This window comes from Sapajus apella, unplaced genomic scaffold (genome assembly GCF_009761245.1).
Source record: "Sapajus apella isolate SASKATOON/1434 unplaced genomic scaffold, GSC_monkey_1.0 scaffold6, whole genome shotgun sequence".
Classification (NCBI taxonomy): domain Eukaryota; kingdom Metazoa; phylum Chordata; class Mammalia; order Primates; family Cebidae; genus Sapajus; species Sapajus apella.
Genome location: NW_022436946.1, coordinates 40,642,021 through 40,655,794, shown reverse-complemented (window position 1 = coordinate 40,655,794; position 13,774 = coordinate 40,642,021). Strand labels below are relative to the sequence as shown.

The 13,774-nt window shown below is 37.7% G+C and overlaps 1 protein-coding gene and 1 non-coding gene across 2 annotated transcripts in view; both read right to left on the bottom strand.

The window, feature by feature from the left end:
- Positions 1-13,774, bottom strand: part of SESN1 (sestrin 1) — a 109,189-nt gene that overhangs the window by 66,397 nt on the left and 29,018 nt on the right. The gene's annotated exons all lie outside the window — the stretch shown is intronic.
- On the bottom strand, positions 2,325-2,430 carry LOC116549796. Its single transcript, XR_004268076.1, has one exon. It is a non-coding gene; the product is annotated as a U6 spliceosomal RNA (small nuclear RNA).

The window sequence follows — 13,774 nt, the reverse complement described above, 5'->3', positions numbered from 1 at the left end:
CCTCAGAAACTATGTGAGATAATTAATATTTATTATTTTAATCTGATACGTTTTAGGGTAATTTTGTAACATAGCAATAGATGCCAGAAATATAGTGATGCCTGAAGGTACAACTGCCTTTTAACGACCTTGATAAAAATCACATTCTAAGGATGGCAGACAGTTTTTATTAACATCCTTCAACATCACCATCGGCTCCGGATTGCCTAATTAAGACTTCCTGTGGAGGCAGACCCCTATCTGTTTATATTACATAGTAGGTTTTTTTGTTATTTGCAGCCAAACACATTCCAGACTGAGATACTCAACAATTCCCAACACCTGATTACTGTTTCTAAAGAAAGCTTCCTTTTATTCAAGGATCTGTGTCTGCTCAGAAGGTTATACTTCTCTTATCTTCTGGAACCCAGTTGTTTATTTCCTGATCCAGAAAAAAATATTCAGGCTGTCCTGCAGGAACTCCTAGTATTTAAAGGCAGTGGCAAGGATTATCCCCTTCATTCAGTAAGCAATTACGATACTTTTTAGTGAAATGCCTACTTCTTAAAACATGTCTCCCTTTGACATACTAAAAACTTTATTCAACTATACCCCAAAACACAAAGAATTCAGAAATGTTTTCCAAGCTGCTGGATCTTATAATCTATAGGAAAATGTTTCTCTTGATGATAATCTGCTTTTTCACATCAATTCCAGGAACATGTTTCAGCCCAAGAGAAGGAAGTAGCTGTCTCTAGATGAGGTTCAATCATGTACCACACGATGTTTCAGTCAATGATGTACTGCATATACAACAGGGTCCCCTAATACTGTATAGCACCATTTTTTTTACTATACCTTTTTTTTATGTTTAGATATATTAATTAATTATTATTTTTTGAGACAGGCTCTCACTCTGTTGCCTAGGTTGGAGAGCAGTGGCATGATCACGGCTCACTGTAACCTCAAACTCCTGAGTCCAAGTGATCCTCCCACCTCAGCCTTCCAAGTAGCTGGAACTACAGGCACGTGCCACCACACGGGACTAATTTTTTTATTTTTGTAGAGATGAGGTGTCACCATGTTGCCCAGACTTAGATATATTTAGGTATACAAATACTTACCATTGTGTTACAACTGCCAGTGTATATTCAGTACAGTAACATGCTATACAGGTTTGTAGCCTAGGAACACTAGGTTATACCATATAGCATAGGTGTGCAGTAGGCTATACCATCTAGGTTTGTGTAAGTACACTCTGTGATGTTTGCCCAATGACAAAATTGCCCAACAACATTTCTCAGAATGTATGCCCATCATTAGGCGATGCATGACTACAGAAAAAGTAAGAGTTCATTTCAGAAAAATCTCTCCTATACAATCCCACATTCCCCTCCTAACTGCGTATCTCTCTCTGGATGCCAAAAGATGCCAAACATTGTAACACATAACAGAAGAAAGCTTTCATTTGGCACAGAAGTAAAAGTAATTTAGATCTAGTGACCTTGCTTTGTTTTTTCTTTCCAAGTGTACAATTGCTCAGAGATAGAGGCTATACATCCCCAGAAGATGAAGAAAAATGACCGGAAGTCCTGATCCACACTTGACCAAAATCATCAAACAATCTAGGCAACTGGTGTTCACTCAAATGACAGCTTTTTAAGTTGTCAGCAAATCTTGGCAAATATAAGAATAGAAAATAGCTTCAGTAAAACTCTGAGCTAAAAGGCTTAATATTCTCAAGGGGGTCTTGCCCATATAAAGGGATGGGGGGAGTACCTAAAGAAAGGAAATTTAGTCAAAGAATAAATCTTCTGCTGTAAGAGATAACATAACCCAAAATATCAAGTATACTATATTTGAGGAAACATCAAATATAATATGAAGTTTTCAAAATTTATGTAACTCCATATATATATCACTTCATATATATATATATACATACACACATATATAGATATATAATTTACAGATAACTTCTTAACATTTAACCAACCTGAGGAAGCTATTTCTTAAAATTTAATTTTAAGAAAAATTCATTTTGAGATGTAAAAACAGTCTAAGATCTTTGAAGCTAGCCAGAGTACATTTCTGGATTCTAATAGTACTGCTTAATCACAGCAAAGCAGACACAAAATGGTGTTTCATAAAAGTGTGACAGTTGCCATTGCAACCATCAGTAGGTTTACTTTTAATGTTTATTTAATTGCATATGTTCAGAACTAACATGACGTGATTGTTAAAGCCTGGAACAGCTCCTTGATTTCAAAACAGGGTCACTTCCATAATGCCTATATATAAAAAAGCAGAATAGGAGGACAAAGTTTTGTTTGCATTTTTATTTTTAAAATATGCAATGCTTTACAAATTTGCATGTCATTCTTGTGCAGGGGCATGCTAATTTTGTCTGTATTGTTTCAATTTTGGCATAGGTGCTGCTGAAGCAAGCACAAGGTGGACAAAATTTGAAATGCTAGTTTCCATCCCACAGGGACTCACACAGTACTCCTTACATCATACTTAGGGAAGCTGTCATATTCATGCATATTTTTGCTTTTGATTTGTGAAATTAATTTAGTGATAAATTCAATCCTACTTTTTATTTTTCCTTTGCTGCTCCTACCACCCCTCCCCCCACTATAACTTACAATAACATATTGTTTTAAAGTTACTTATGATAATATTCCCGAGACTTCTGCAATTTGATGATTTCTTCCACTCACAGGAAGACAGGCCTCAACTATAACAATCAAAGTGAACTCCACCAGAGGCAAGACAATGTAACTAAACTCAGGGACTTCCCCTTTGCTACCATGGTACTCTTTGACCTACTTTGGTTTTCTACAAATCATCCCTTTAGTTCTCAGCCTGAAAGCACCAAAGCTAGGCCTCTGTTAATCAAACATTAATAAACAGTAACAAACAACAAAAAAGAAAAACACACATATGCATACACACACACACACATTTATCTTAAAAAGTAAACAATCTAATCTGTGGAAAAAGCCACACCACTAAATAAAACATTAACAAAGGATAATTTATTGAGTTTTTTTCTAGAATAGATTCTAAAAACACTTAAAAGGAAACTTTTTAGAGAATTATTTTAAGAATTGTAATAGCTTTTAAAATTAGTCTCATATGTATTCCTGATTCACAGATCCCATCTTTTGCTTAAAGCACCTGTTTATAAAACTTCACAATTTCTAATTGGAGTGGGGAGAGAGATCTGACATGCCTAATTTGACCTGCCAAGTCTTTTCTCCTTTGGGAGAATATTCATCTGCCTTTTCTATCGATTAGTTCAGTACTGTGCAGTTTTATGACGATTCTAGAAAAGTGTAAGGTGAAAATAAACAGCAGTGACAGTGAACTAATCTCTTTTAGAGGGAAAATCCCTCAAAGGCAAAGACAATTCCCTCCCTCATTTACCTTTTTAGGTCAGAAAAAGTAGGCCTTCAATAACTATAATTAGTGCAGCATCTGCAGGATGCTCGATTCTACTTTAACTACATAGAATAATTTAATCTGACTTAAATTATAATTAAACGACATCAGTACTTAATGTGTCATGGAGCTATCAGTAAGCCTCAGAAAACTTGTTACTGGAATGTAGCAATTGTTCCCCCCCAAGACAAATGACCAAGGGAATCAGGAATAACAACATAATCTTCTCTCTGTGTTGAATTTATGCCAGGCAACTTTCAATGTCTCCAGGAAAAGTATGCACTGTTCTTTCTATCCTCCCCTCCCAATCTTTCCATCAGAACACACTGATTTCAAATCAAGTACATTTAAATGGTTAAATCAATACATGCATATGAGCCTTGATTTAATTTGTGATTAAATTGCTACTCAGAAGTTAACAATTTTTTTAAAAAATGCATTTTACTTTTTGAAATATCTCACATATATTATTCATAACCTAGTTGTATACCTGACTTTAAAATGTACATAATCTAAAATTAAAGCAACAGTAAGTTACTCCTAATTTTACATTTCCCTTAGGAAAAAAGAACAATGTGCTAACATTGAAACCACATCTGATTCCATGTATTAAACCTAAATAATAAACAGGCATGCTATGTAAGAAAAAAACAGCCTTGACCAAAAAAACTTTTTTTCAACAAATTTAATGAGCATAGAAATTTTCTATTTGTGTATAACATGTATAATAAAAATTTTAAATTTTGAACATTTTCAGTTATAAATTTAAAATGCACTATGTATTTTAAGCAAAAATTAAAGGGGCATATCAGAATTAATTCTACTTAAATATTTTAGGATATGCAATAAACTTGATCTTCATCTTCCTCTTTTAAATTAATTAACCTGCCGGGTGAGGTGGCTCACACCTGTAATCCCCGCACTTTGGGAGACGGAGGTGGGTGGATTGCTTGAGGCCAGGGGTTCGAGACCAGCCTGGGCAATATGGTGAAACCCTGTTTCTACTAAAAACACAAAAATTAGCCAGGCATGGTGGTGTTCACCTGTAGTCCTAGCTATTCGGGAGGCTAAGGTAGGAAGATGGCTTGAGCCTAGGAGGTGGAGGTTGCAGTGAGCTGAGAGCACACCACTGTACTCCAGCCTGGCCAATAGAGCAAGACCCTGCCTCAAAAAAAAAAAATTAATTAATCTAACAAATATTTATTTAGTTTTTACTACATGCCTAATGAGTGATGAAAAAATAAATGATGAGAAAACCCTGATATGGTCTCTACCCACATTAAACCTCACTTTAATGGAGGACAGAAATTAATCCAAGAATTATCTAAATATGATAAAGTATGGTACTCTGACGAATAATGAGAGAGAATGGATCAAGTTGGGAAAGTCCTAGAAGGCTTTCTTTTTAAGAAACAGGGTCTCATTCTGTCACCCAGACTGGAGTGCAGTGGTACAGTCACGGCTCACTGCAGCCTTGAACTCCTAGTCTCAAGTGATCCTCCTGCCTCAGCCTCCCAAGTGACTGGAATTACAGGCATGAGCCACCACACCCAGCCTAGAAGGCATTCTTGAGGAAATTACAATGGAGAGAAATCTGAAAAATGAATAGGGGGAGTTTATTAGGTGAATAAGAGAGCAGAGGCGAGGATCTCTCCAGGTAGAGGAAAAAGGATGTCAAAGACTTTCCAGCAAGAGTAAGCAGTAAGTCAAGTGGGCCTGTGAGTCTGGGGCACACAGAGTAAGGAAGAGCACATTGCAAGGTGAGGCTGACAAGTTCAGCATCCAGACCGTGGAGAGCCTTGCAGGGAGGCTATTCATCTTGGCTTACTCCTGTTGACTTGGCATAATCCCTTCTCTCACACTGTCCCAGTTTGGATGATAAATTATGTGAGACCATGTAAAAAAAAATTATCTTTAACCAAAACACTACGAGAAGTCATATATAAAAATTTTAAGGTGGTATGTGTGTGTGAAAGAGAGAGACAGAGAAATAGCCATATTACAACATGAATTCATATATAGTAGTCCCCTGGTATCTGTGGGGGACACATTCCAAGAACCCCCATAAATGTGTGAAGCCACAAGTAGTACTGAACCCCCTATGTACTATGTTTTGTCCTATACATAATAGCTATTACATAGTTTAATTTAGAAATTAGGCCCATTAAGAGATTAAAAACATTAAGTAATAATAGAATAACTATAAGAATATACTGTAATAAAGATTATGTGAGTGTGGTCTCTTGTCTCTCTCAAAATATCTTATCATACTATACTGCAAGTGAAAGCGAGGAACGTGAAACCATAGATAAGGTGGGACTAATGTATGAAGGTAAATATATAACTTCACTTGCAAAGTTTGGAACATACTTCATAGTTGGTCTCAAGGAGAACAAGATGTTTGAAATGACACCAAATGAATGGGTAATTAAGCCTTTTTGAAGAGAGAAACAGCCCTTGGTCACTGCCCTGTCTGAGTCCCAGAAGTCACCCTGCAGAGGTCAGGCAGGCTTCTGGCTTGACAGGGGAGCATGAATATGTCTGTCAGCCAGTGTAGAGACATACCTCTCTACTAGAAAGAAGAGAAGGAAACTGCCAAGATAGGTTCAGGAATAACTGTTTGAAGAGAAATAAGTAGGAGGGTGGGGTGGTGGAAGGGAGCACATAAGAAAAGAGAGAAGCCTGCCCTTGGGCAGGGTGTTGAAGGGAAGGCCAGCAGGCTGCAGAGACAAATGACTTGCCCCGAATTTTCCATGAGCCATACCCAGTAGGTAACTCAATTAGAATGATGGGACCGGAGGGGATGGAGATAATGTGGAAATGTTCCTGGAGGCAGAGCAATCAAGAGAAAATTTAGGGAACTACAGCTGGGGAACTGTCTGCTCATTCCGACTGAGAACTCACTATCTTGTCAATAAAGATGAATTTTGCTTAATCCTTGAATCCTAAGGTCTTCTCTGAGATTAATGCTGTGATTACTACTGTTTCCCCTTTGCATTTTCCTATGTACCTTTGATGATTCTTTTGCTGTTAAGCTTTTGACAATACTTTGTATCAGGTTAGTCTTGAGTTACCATCTTTTAATCTGATTGTCTTTCTACTCAAACTATAAATTCCTCACCAGGGGCGTATTAACTATTTACATACAAAGCTGTTCATTATATTGTGAAGTTAACAAAGCATTTTAAAGGAAGAAAAATACCTTCTACAAGTTGTCTGGTACCGAAAAATGTCTAAAAATAGTTATTCTCTCTCTTTTTCTTTTTTTTTTTTTTAAAGAATAAAGTCAAAAATCTAAAAAATTTAATTTTCATTTATTTTACCCCAGCTTGCAGCCTTTTACTTTACCCATATCAGTGCTGAATTAAATAGAAAAATTAAATTAAGCCATGTGTATAATTTTGGATCCAAAGAACTGAAATTCATGACATGGAAATTAACAATGAATGGTAAAATCATCATGAAATAGTCTTAAAATCTTAGTGAAGCAGTATTTAGTCTTGTCATTAAACTGGCTTGATTGATATCTGCCAAATTCTAGAATTTCCCCCACTGCCTCCTTTTTTTCCTACAGGCCATGATCATTCAAATCCTCAAACAGCTATATCCTTATGTTCTTGATTATATGCCAAGATGATAAATAAAGGTTTATAGATGACTCCAGAGTTAGCTCAGAGTCAATAAACCTAAAGGTGACCTAGGCTACATATCAGGCTATAATGGAAAATAGTGTATTTAGCCCCAAAGCATCATAGATTCAGCCACCTAGACAATACTCTGCCCAATGACGTACTAATTAACACCAAAATAGAAAATGATTTAGGACAGTATGTACTTTAGAACAAAAGGAAGATCTGAAAGCCACAGTTCATCATCAATCACCAAATCAAAACGTGGGACATAGAAAATATCAAATGAAAGAGAGAAAAGAGAGAGAGAGAGAGAGGGAGGGAGGGAGGGAGGGCGAGGAGAAGGGAGAGAGGAAAGAAGGGAGGAAGGCAGAGACAGAGAGAGGGGGGAAGAGATGAAGGAAGAAAAAAAAAGAATGAAGAAAGGGAGAGGGGGAAAAAAAGCAGAGAGTATATTAAGTGTAAACAAGTCTATATAGCTAACAGTATACTTTAATGTAGGCAAAATCTGTGTGGTGATAAACTAGTAACAATTTAGCAATCTCTACATATGTAACAGAGGCAAACAGCCACAACAGCAACAATAACCAGTCCTCTGTTTTACTTTCTACACTCTCTAGTTGCCTGCATGTCTTCATATACATACTGTGATGATTTAAAAATAGTTATCAAGAATAGTACTGTGTGCTCTTGTTCTCCTCATCAAGTATGTCACATAGGTTACCTGTCACATAAGAAATTGTGCTATTTGAATCGTAAAATTTTGCACTTATTTTCAATCCCTCTCCTTTAGTTCTCACATTTAATAGCTCTTTAACTCTTTTCAATTCTCTCTTCCTATTATTTCTCATTTTCCCATCTATTATTATAACCTTTATAAGCATATATAGGCATATAAACATAACTACAGGCATATCTGAGAATCATGATATGGTTTATAAAAAATTATTTTCCCCAATACTATTATTTATTACGATGTGTCTCAGGTTTATAGGAATAACTATTGTTATTTAGTTTCTTCTTTTCCTGTTTCCATTTACTCATTCAATTTTCAGAGATTTGTTTCTTTTCATTTTTCTAATTTTAAAAGAAGTAACAATTCACTGTAATTTAAATAACTAAAATATAAACTCACCTGGTTTTAAAAATCACCCAGTTGTCCCTCTCACACAGTCCTTTCTATTTGATCATGTAGACATAGAAAAGAACTCTGAAGCAGAGTCATTTTTCGTTCTTAAATAACTTCAAATGTGTAATAAGATGACTAGAGGATTAAAAATCAACAAAGAAAAAGTAAGATATTGGGCCATTGTAAGAAGGACAAGGTTGCAGGCCAAAAAATAAAATAAATGTGTGCTCAGGTATAGAAAAGACTCTGGATCACTCATTGTCTAACATCGGTGATTGTAATATTCTTGGTGTCTTAAAATACTGACACCTTATTAAAGATAAAAATACAAAGAAAATTATTTTCTTTAAAATATTAAATATATTACTTTAATATTACTTTAAAATATTGAAATTATTACTATACCTTTTCTCTATTATAATACTATCTATAATTAGAATCTAAAACCAATACATTGAAAGTATTTTAGAAGATTAGAACTACTTTTAGTCTAATGTAAGATAAGAGCCTAAACTAAGAATAAAATTGCCTTTTAAATCTCAAAAGAGGCAAGTTTAAGAGGGATAAAAGAATCACTACTATCCATACTCAGAGAAAGGTAAGTTATGAAACTAATACAATAGCTCCTGGTTCTACATTCAAATTAATTCTCTCCAACTAATACTCATATTGACAGATAATAAAAAGCCTTTGTTAGACCCTGTATCTTTATTTTTGGCTTAATAATATGTCTGTAAACTAAAACAAAAATACACAAACTTGTGATTTCTACCAAACTCTCTCTCCATAGAGGCTTTGTTGTAGCTTCCTTGTGGGGAAAGAAGCCAAACATAAGCTTGCTTATTTTTAAATCACGAAGGTATTTGGTGTGATTTTTGTTGGAGCAGTAGGGGAGGAGGGCTATTATTTCTCTTTTTCTCCCTGCAGTGAGTGAGGGTAAGGAAGGAATATGGATCCCTCTGGGATAATAAAAAAGAAAGTAGATGGGAATTATATGTGGGTCTACTCTATTTCCCTTAGGAAATTTTGACCAATTAAGTAACCAAGATCCAGACATGTATCATAGCACTGAGATCATCTGATGACATTTAAATTTTATTAAAAGTAAGACAAAACTAAAGAAGTCAACTATAGTCTTCTGTTTTCAGTTATGTATGTATGAAGTAGGAAAAAGTGGTTCATGAAGATACCTCACACCATGCCACTTGAATAACCAACAGATATAAATGAATATTATTTTTAGAAGAATAATGACCATCTCGAAAAGAAACATGCTGCAATAGTGAAAGACAGTGCTAAGCTTAAAAGTTTCAGAGGTCTAACATTTATCTGTAGAGAAAAACGGATTTGCCTGGATCAAGTGTCAATGAAGATTTAAAGCAAATGTGACTTACAGCAAATGTAAGTCACATTTGAAGAAGTAAACAGATGCCAGAATACAAAAGAAACTCTCATATTTGGAAAAAAGCAAAAAAACCATCATCATCTCGTTATCTCCTTGGCCCTGCTTCAGCTGGTGCAATATTCGCAAAATCAATTATGTTTCCTCAGACAGGCCTACTTTCAAAATGTATACTTTTCACCTTTCATTCTAATACACTTTAATCTGATTCCTTTTCTGATGAGGAAAAGAGTATATAACTTCAAGAGCCTGTAGTCTGCATGTCCCACCATTCTCCAGCCCTTATTGTTCAACAGAACAGCTTGAACCCGAATTCCTCCTCACTCACCACAACTTCCCCTCCCCATCTGTAGGTCTCCAGTCTATCTGGGCAAAAGGGGATTGTATCACTGTCACTGCAGCTCCTCCACACCATGATCCACTTCCCTGAGTTCCCATGGCACCCTCCTGCACAGTGCCCACCCTGCTGTCACACAGCATCATTAATGTGCCATCATCAAGGGTAGAAGTCTTTTATGGACATTTTGGAGATAAAGGATAGTAACAATAGGAGAGAAAATTCCCTATAACTGAATGCTAAATAAGACAACTGTCCTCCAAATTCAAAGAAAACAAAAAGGTAATGTAAGTTCTTCAAAGGGATCCATTTCATTGGCAGAGCCTCATTCCTATGGCTATAGCTTTGTGTTATTACCTCTCCCTCTCTTTGGTCTTTCCTTTTCCATCTCTTAGTTTTGAGTCCTCAAATACTATACAAACTTCCTCAGGACCCTCAACTGAGCTCACCTTGACTATTCAGGTGAGCAATTTATTTTTGCTGCTGCCTTAGCCTACCAGATCAGCCCCAAGTACTCTTCTTTTCACAGCCTCAATTCAGTCATCAAGATGTCTTCCTAAATACCATGAAACAGACACAATACAGGCATGCTGGATATGCTCTATTTGCCCCTGCAAATTATATATCTGCCCCACTCTACCCTGTCTTGTGCTTCAAAATGCTCACCACTATGGACTGTATCATTAGAGTTTCCTTACTGTTTGGTTTATGATAGAGAGGAACTATAAGGGGCACTAAAAAATTGAGGAAAAGGAGAATAAGGTCAGGTTATTTATTCTGAGGGAAGAAGTGAGTATATTCCTCTAATGAAGGCCACAGCTCCTGTTAGGCAGGCAGACTTCTCTTACAGATGCAAATCTCATTGAATTCCAGTAACTACACTCAATACTTGCCCCTAAAGTTTAGGGGCGACAGTGACTTCCACACATCACTAGTTCAAAATGCCCATTATCCCTTGTTAGTTTCTTTTAACCCTGAATACACCTTTCTAAATAGTCCTTTTTCTTTTTAGTCACCCCATTTGAGTGTGCCATCCACTTTCTCCTAGGATCCTGGCTGATTCAGCAGGGAGGAAAAGAAACTAATTAAAAATTTAATTGACATCCTCAGAGAATAAAATACTCACAATACAAGGATTGGTTGCTCAGAGAAAGTAACAATCTGAGAATACAAAAGAATTATTGAAAATTTAAAGTATGGCTGCTAAATAAACATGTTGATAGAAAAACTGAATAACAGAACTGGGCTGAAGGGTAAATTTGTAATTTGGAAGATAAGTTCAAGGAACTCTTCAAGATATAAAGTAAAAAGATAAAAAAAGAAAATGGTACATGAAAAAAGGTTAAGATGGAGATTAACACCCAAGATGGTTGAATAGGAACAGCTCTGGATTGCAGTTCCCAGAAAAAATGCAGAGGGTGAGTGATCACCACATTTCCAAACAAATTTTTACTGCCCACAGACCAGGAGACTCCCTGTCAGGAAAGCGCCAAGAGTCTCCAGCGTGGCTGTTTCAGCTGGTGCAATGGGTCTTCGCACAAAAACTCACACAAATCTGGACGCCGTTTCAACTGGCAACTGGAACACCTGAGAGACAGAGTCGCCCATTCAACTGAAAAAAGAGGGCTGAAACAGGGAGCCAGGTGATCTGGCTGGCTGGTCCCACCCCCAAAAAGACAAGCAATCTGAATTGCTCTAGGTTAAGAGTTTCATAGCAAGTACAGCTGGATCCGGGACGGTCCAGCTCTCTGGGGGAAAGGGTGTTCGCCATTACTGAGGCACTCCACCACTACCGAGGCAGTCCGCCATTACCGAGGCAGTCTGTCATGACTGAGGCAGTCCGCCATTACCGAGGCAGTCCGCCATGACTGAGGCAGTCCTCCATGACTGAGGCAGTCTGCCATTACTGAGGCAGTCCGCCATTACAGAGACAGTCCACCATTACTGAGGCAGACTGCCATTACTGAGGCAGTTCTAACTATACCCCTATAAACAAAACTGCAAGAAAGTTCACACAGCAGCTGGGCAGAGCCCACAGCAGCTCAGCAATGCCTCTGCTGGCAGACTGTGACTAGGCTACCTCCTCACTGGGCAGGACATCTCTGAAAAAAGGTAGCAGAATGACAGGAACTCATAAATAAAGCCCCACCTTCCTGGGACAGAGCACCTGGGGAAAAAAGGCAGTTATGGGTTCCGCTGCAGCAGACTTAAACGTACCTGCCCAGCAGCTCTGAACAGAACAATGGAACTCACAGCTCAGCACTGGAGCTCCTATAAGGGACAGACTGTCTCCTCAAGCAGCTCCCCGACCCCTGTATAACCAAAGAGACACCTCATAAAGGAGAGCTCAGGCTGACATCTAGTGGGCATCCTTCTGGGACAAAGATAACAGAAGAAGAAACTGGCAGCAATCCTTACTGTTCTGCAGTTGCTGCAGGTGATCCCCAGGCAGGTAGGGTCTGGAGTGGACCTCCACCAGTCCTACAGCAGGGGTGCCTGACTGTTAAAAGGAAAACTAAGAAACAGAAAAAAGTTCATCAGCAACAAAAAGGACATCCACACAGAGACCCATCTGAAAGTCATCAACCACAAAGATCACAGGTAGATAAATCCACAAAGATGGGAAGAAACCAGTGCAAAAAGGATGAAAATACCCAAAACCAGAATGCCTCTCCTCCTCCAAGGGATCACAACTCCTCACCAGCAAGGGAACAAGGCTGGATGGAGAATGAGTCTGATGAATTGACAGAAAAAGGATTCAGAAGGTGGGTAATAAACTTCTCTGAGCTAGAAGATTATGTTCTAACCCAATGCAAAGAAACTAAGAACCTTGAAAACAGGTTTGACGAAATGCTAACGAGAATAAACAGCTTAGAGAGGAATACAAATGAATTGGTGGAGCTGAAAAACAACACGAGAACCTCATGAAGCATACACAAGTTTCAACAGCCAAATTGACCAAGCAGAGGAAAAGATATTAGAGAATGAAGATCAACTCAATGAAATAAAATGAGAAGGCAAGATTAGAGAAAAAAGAGTAAAAAGAAATGAACAAAGCCTCCAAGAAATATGGGATTATGGGAAAAGACCTAATCTATGTTTGATAGGTGTACCTGAATGTGACGGAGAGAATGAATCCAAGCTGGAAAACACTCTTCCCTGGTATATTATCCAGGAGAACTTCCCTAACTTAGCAAAGCAGGCCAACATTCAAGTCCAGGAAATACAGAGAACACCACAAAGATATTCCTCAGGAAGAGCAACCCTAAGACACATAATCATCAGATTCACCAGGGTTGAAATGAAGGAAAAACTGCAAAGGGCAGCCAGAGAGAAAGGTCGGGTTACCCACAAAGGGAAGCCCATCAGACTCACAGCAGATCTCTGGGGAGAAACCCTACAAGTCAGAGAGTGGGGGCCAATACCAACATCCTTAAAGAAAAGAAAGTTCAACCTAGAATTTCATATCCAGCCAAACTAAGCTTAATAAGGGAAGGAGAAATAAAATCCTTTATGAACAAGCAATTGCTCGGAGATTTCATCACCATGAGGCCTGCTTTACAAGAGCTCCTGAAAGAAGCACTAAACATAGAAAGGAACAACCAGTACCAGCCACTCCAAAAACATACCAAAAATGGTAAACAGCATCAACACAATGAAGAAACTGTGTCAACTTATGGGCAAAACAACCAGCTAGCATCAAAATGGCAGGATCAAATTCACACATAACAATATTAACCTTAAATGTAAATGGGCTAAATGCCCCAATCAAAAGACACAGACTGGCAAATTGGATTAAAAAGTCAAAACCCATTGGTGTGCTGTATACAGGAAACCCATCTAACATGCAA